Source organism: the organism of the source record quoted next, unplaced genomic scaffold (assembly GCF_019419815.1).
Source record: "Pyrus x bretschneideri cultivar Hongxiangsu unplaced genomic scaffold, Pyrus_bretschneideri_v1 Contig18, whole genome shotgun sequence".
Taxonomy (NCBI): domain Eukaryota; kingdom Viridiplantae; phylum Streptophyta; class Magnoliopsida; order Rosales; family Rosaceae; genus Pyrus; species Pyrus x bretschneideri.
The window spans coordinates 5,692,494-5,698,655 of record NW_025999479.1 but is presented as its reverse complement, the minus strand read 5'-3'; the positions used below and the strand labels follow the sequence as shown (position 1 = coordinate 5,698,655).

Here is a 6,162-nt window from a genome sequence, read left to right as displayed (position 1 = left end):
CACTAATTCAATCATAAGGCGCCATACAGATTAGCTAGAAAACCATTTTGTTTTTTAAGATTTAAAACCAAACTCATAAAACTAAACAAAGGGAAAAAGAAGGTGAAGACATTATCGTCCTCACCAGATCTTGAACACTCTAGAACTGGGCAACTAAAACAGAGGGCAAGAAGATTCGTTTACTTGTTTGTAATGAGAATGAAAAGAAAGGGAATAGGTTCATTAATGACTTCTTTCGCCTTCACTTGCATTTTTTATAGGTTTTAATTCTATAAAATTTTCAAATTTATCACAAACTTAACAAAAAGATAATAGTCATTAGACCTAGTTTTAACAAATGGATTATTCCTATTAATACCTGGATTTATATTGAATTTGCCCTAAAGAGAATAGTTTATCCAAATGAAGACGTAGATGTCTTCCTGTTTTTATGAGTTTTAGTTGTAAATCTTAAAAAGTAAAAAAAATTCTATAGTTAGTCCATGTGGCACTTTATGATTGGATTGGTAGGACTCACTCGTGCCACAACAGCACACTAACAAAAATTTTGAGGGAATTAGACGGCAAGGACCATAGTGATGTGCGGCATTGAATCTTAGGGACGGCATTGATCGATTTTGAAACTCAAGAACCTTTTAAGTTGCTTGAGTCAATCTTAGAGACTATTTGTGATGAAAACCTCTTCTTTTTTTTTTTTTTTTTTTAAATAACAATGATATTGCGGTTTTGAGCTAAGCTAGCATGTCGAACTAAAACCTTAACACTTACAGGTGGTGAGAAATACCATTACAACGTGGCACTAATCACAACTAGCTCTTGTTTAGTCACATGTTTCAAATTCCCATTTTCTATTGAACCCAACATAATGGAGCAAAATTTATGGCATATTTAATAAGGGAATTGTTATTGGCACTCCAAAAATCTCATTTTACACTCTAAACTTTCTATATTTGGAAAGAAAAATATACTTGTGAGGAGTGTAGAATGAGATTTTTGGAGTGTTAATAACACTTCCCTTTAAGAATTTGTGTGCATAATTCCATATGCACAAGTATACTGATGCATTAAGCGTATCATCAATCAATAAAATCAACTGACAGAGGAATCAATATTATATAAAAATCAAGCACGAACAGCCACAAATCAAATAGATTAATGATCCATCATGTTCATTAATCTCCCAATTGCATGTGTGTATCATCTAGATATTCAAGATGTGTAGGCATGTTCAGAGGATCGTTGGCGAGGCAGTGTGTCAAAAGTTTCAGATTTGCTTATACAAAATGCAGATTTTAAGTAATTATTTAATTTGTTTATGGTTTCATAAATTCAGCGTACTTTTTTTTTTTTTTTTTTGTTATGGTGGACACTTAGTTTAAACATGGTGGAAGCAAAAAAAAAACAGAGAGAGATTAGGCCATGTGAACTTAAGCAGATATAAATTAGATTTCTACCTCATATCCATCTTTGTATTCTATCATGTGTCAAAAGAAGAACAAATTTGAAAAACTTCACGTGGCATAATTAAAAAGAAGTTAAAAAAGGTTCTAGAGTAGGATAGTGTATCAAGGCTCAAGCTTCTAAGCTATTACAAATATTATTACAACAATTATCTCCGTTTAACAATAATGTGATATTGCTCATCTACAGCATCAGTTTTTTTTATTATAAGCGATATTATTATTTTAATTTATATTTGAAGGAGGAGAAAGGTTTAAACAATGAGAGTTGATGTCCTGACAAACCGTATCTGGTTGAGAAAATAATTTGTGCTTTTTAACTTTGGGTTAACTGCAGTTTACACCACAAGGTTTAGGGGTCATTTGTAAAATGAAACACTAGGTTTGAATTTTTTGCATTTTACACCACGTTATTTCTAAATTATACCAATTAACATCTCCATTAATTTCATATTCTAATTGGACGTTAAGTGCTGATATGGCATAGCCTTAGACCATCTCCAACCGAAGAAGGGCCAGAGGGCTAAAATTAATATTTTAATGAACAGCGCATGGCCATATTTTTTACCGTCGCCAACCGAGGGCCAGGCCAAGCATAACCCTATCACAAAAAACCATCTCCAACCGAGGGCCAAAGGGTCATAAGGCCAAGCATAATTTATTATTTTAATTGAATTACTATAGTTACTTAAATTAAATTACCTCAATAATTTTATGTTATGGATTGTCAATAATTTTCATGTTGTTAAATGTTTTTTAAAAAAAATGTTGTTTAAGTTTTATGTTGTTAAATTTTTTTTTATGTTGTTTAATGTTACTTAATATTATTTAATGTTGTTTAATGTTGTTTCATGTAAAAATTTAAAAAAAAATACTATAAAAATAAAAATTCAAATATGACATCATCATACGACCCGGCCCGGGGCAGGCTAGCTCATTTGGGCTGGCTGATTGGCCCTTTGACTCTTTTTTGTCCAGTAGAACCCTCGGTTGAAGACGATTTTAGAACTATTTTCGACCCTTTGGTCCTTTGAACCCTTCGGTTGGAGATGGTCCTAGTGCACATTTTAAGCACTCGTTGACCGCCAATTTTAATGTTTAGTACTTTACTCTTACTTTTTTAATCGTTTTATGAAATTAACAGTTGACATATGATTTAAATGTGGGCCCAATATATGCAAACATCAACATTTATCGTCTAATTAGACGGTGGAATGTGGTTAAATTGGTGCAATTAAAAAATCAAGTGCTGTAAAATGCAAAAATTAAAATCTCATGACTCATTTTGCAAATGACTCCAAACCTTATGGTGTAGAATGCGGTTAACCCCTTTACTTTTTATGATACATAGGATTACAAGAATATAAAACAAACTGCAAGTGAAACCCCACAAAGGATCATCCCAAAGGAGGTCCAATGAAAACAGAATCAATGGGTAGGCCCAATAAAACAAAGAAACGCATGGTGGCCCAAGGGTTGGAAGATCAACAGCAGCAGAAGAATCGTCTCAAGTACTACATTCAAACAGACATTACTGTATCCCCTATGTCAAGGAACCCTGCATGATTACAGAGACAATGCGTTCAGTCTTCCACCGTTGTGACATTAATGAAGATCGTCAACCAATCAGGCGGAACCACATTGGCGCTAAAGGGAAATGTATCACTAATTTTCAAAGGAAGTTCCAAAGTTAGCATGTTGTACAATTACAAACTACCCGATGACAAGAAGTTCCGGACTTGAGTCAAGCTAATCAATGAATGTTGCTCACCACATAGCATTCACACAGACATGCACCAACCAAAAACTACTGTGGAACAGTGGAATATGCAACGTGCGCTAACATGCAACACTAACGAGCATATAAATTAGACCATTGAAGATGACAGAGAAATTTTCAGAGTACGGAGAAGAGTTCACAAACCTGAATTGAGAAACCAAAACGTATTTTCATCCCACACATCTCTCTGTCCACAAGTACCAAGCAGACCACTCCTGTGTCAACGATTTTCAGATTCAGCACACCCTGGACATCTCACAAAAGGAGTCTGCACCAAACCTTGATCGCTGTTTACAACAGCCAACTACAAGACCCGGCCTAAATTATAATTAAGAGAGTTGAACTTAAACTGATATCTAAGAACAGCAAAGTTCTAAAATACAACGAGATAATTACTAAAAGAAGTTAGAATGTAAGAGTCGTGCAGCACGGAGCATAGGGCAAAATACGCTTCGTAATACAACAAATCAGTCTCCCTCCTCAAATCAAAATCTTTGTGCCATGGACAACAACGGAAAATGAATCAGTTCTCCTGAGTCCAGACCTTCACCGTCTTGTCATTCCCAAGTGCACCAGAAGCAATTATGTTCTTAGTTGGATGACATGATACTGATATGACAGTGTCAGTGTGACCTTCCAATTTCTGAACTATCTTCCTGCTTTGCAATTCCCACAAGTACAAAAAATTATCTTCAGAACCGCTTACAATGTATATCCCATTTGTCACAGAAAATGTGGAAGAAATGCAAAACCTCGAGCTCTTGTGACCTGTGCAAGTCTTTAGACAATTCCCAGTTGAAAAGTTCCAGAGCCTCTACAGACACAATATAGAAATTCCAGATCAGCTGTATGCCATGATTGCTTTGGAAAATGAATATAGTGCTCGTTTGCTCAAGTTCTTGGTTCTTTATTTCTGCTTCTTAAAAGAAAATGGAGATAGAGGAGAGAGGGGAGGGTAGAGAAGAAAGAGATGATATGAGACGGGAATATTTGCCTCCCTCTTCCTCGCTGCCTCTCTAAAATGATTAGCAAATGAGCATGTAATAACCGTTCCAGTTAATCAAATTGTTTTAACATAGTCCATTGTTCTACTAATGTACTTTCATGGATATAATACCATAACCAAAAGATAAACCCACTTGTTTGTCTTCAAATCATGCACACGGAAGGTACGAAAATAATTGCAAAAGGAGATGGACAGAAAACCATATGCCCTAAGAATGGGGAAAATCAGTTTTCCCAAGGAAAATTTATTGAACCTACATCTAGTTCACGCTGCATTCCTCAAAAAAGCACGCAAAAAGCACTAAAATCCGATCTGTCAAATGCTGAAAGCAATGTGTCAAATGTGGCATCAACAGATAAACCAGACCTAAAGAACCAGTGCAGATGTTTCAGAACCAATTATCGGGCATTTCACCTGTACATGAATAACATTACACGAAAAGGTTGAAACCTGAGTAAGAACAAGTACAAACGGAACCAATATTTTGTCATGAGTGACCATTCAGAACCATCAACTTTCCACTACCCAATTAACAGAGTTCTAATCAATATTTAGTCATCGCAACCATGATATTTGAAGTACTTGATCTTATAAATTGAAGTGAGCATCGACAGAGGTTTCAAACGAAGCCATTCAAATTCAACAAAACAGTCGTAAATTATGAAAAATAAGAAGTGGGAACTGAGCTTACCAAAGTATCATCCAATGTGCCAACAAGAATGTACTTGCCATTAGGCGCAAACTTAACATACTAAACCGGAGGATTTTCATCATCGATCAATGTCTTGGTGCAGTGACCAGTGGAGGCATCCCAGGTCCTGCACAACCCATCATAGCTGCTGGAGACGATAACCGATCCATCCCGATTGAAATCGACGGTGGTGACGGGGTCGGAGTGAGCCGGCAAAACCTTCAAGCATTTCCCGGTCTTAACATCCCAAATACGCACCGTTTCGTCGAAGGAACCCGAGACGATTATATTGGACAGTGGGTTGAAGTTGGCGCAGAAGACGTAGTTGGTGTGGCCATGGAGGGTCTTGATGGTTTGGCCGGTGGCGACGTCCCAGAGGCGGAGGGTCTTGTCGTCGGAGGCGGAGACCATGAAGCGAGAGTCGGCGGAGAAGGCGAGATCTGAGACGCCCTGGGAGTGGCCTTCGAAGGTCTGGGCGGGGGAGATGGTGGGAGTGGAAGAATCATCGCGGAAGGCGAGGGAGTAGGTGCGGATGGTCTTGTCGGCGGAGGCGGAGCCGAGGAGGCGGCCGTCGGAGGAGAATTTGACGCCGGAGATGGCGCTCTTGCGGCCCGTTAGGGTTTCGCAGAGTGTAGGGTTTGAAGGTGTTCGACGGTTCCTTCGACATTGGCGATTTGATTTGGTTTATTTTGGGGGTTTTGGGGTTTCCCGGGCTTTAGGATTTTCGGAGGGAGAGTGAGTGAGTGAGTGAGTGAGTGAGTGAGATGGCCAATGCGTGGGAATGCACCTTCATTTGGCTGAATGAAAAATGATTTTGTGCCGATAAATTTGAAATTTGGACACAAATTAGTATAAATTAATTCTGTACTAATTTTTATGTTTATGAATTCGAATTTTTGATTAGATTCGTAAACATAAAATTTTTACATAGAAAAAAAACTTAGAATTTGAAGCCTTTCAATTCCCAAGTTAAATTTAATATAAATAATTGTCAGTTTAGAATTTTCATAAATTAGAGTTTAAAAAGTAAAATACAAAAAAAACTCAATCATGAGTGACCGTCATCACCCACAATCATAGTTGTCGTCACCATCACATATTATTGGCTCCCTCGTCCCTGCCGCCACCACTACCCATCGTCATCATCGCAGCCTCTCCACTGCCACTACTAACACATTTCCTAATTATATCTTGTACTTAAATTTGACTCTTCTTTTAGGTTAAC

At 37.5% G+C, this 6,162-nt stretch overlaps 1 pseudogene; it reads right to left on the bottom strand.

Moving 5' to 3' along the window:
• Positions 1 to 2,717: 2,717 nt before the first annotated feature.
• LOC125476221 lies at positions 2,718 to 5,691 on the bottom strand (annotated as a pseudogene).
• Positions 5,692 to 6,162: the final 471 nt, after the last annotated feature.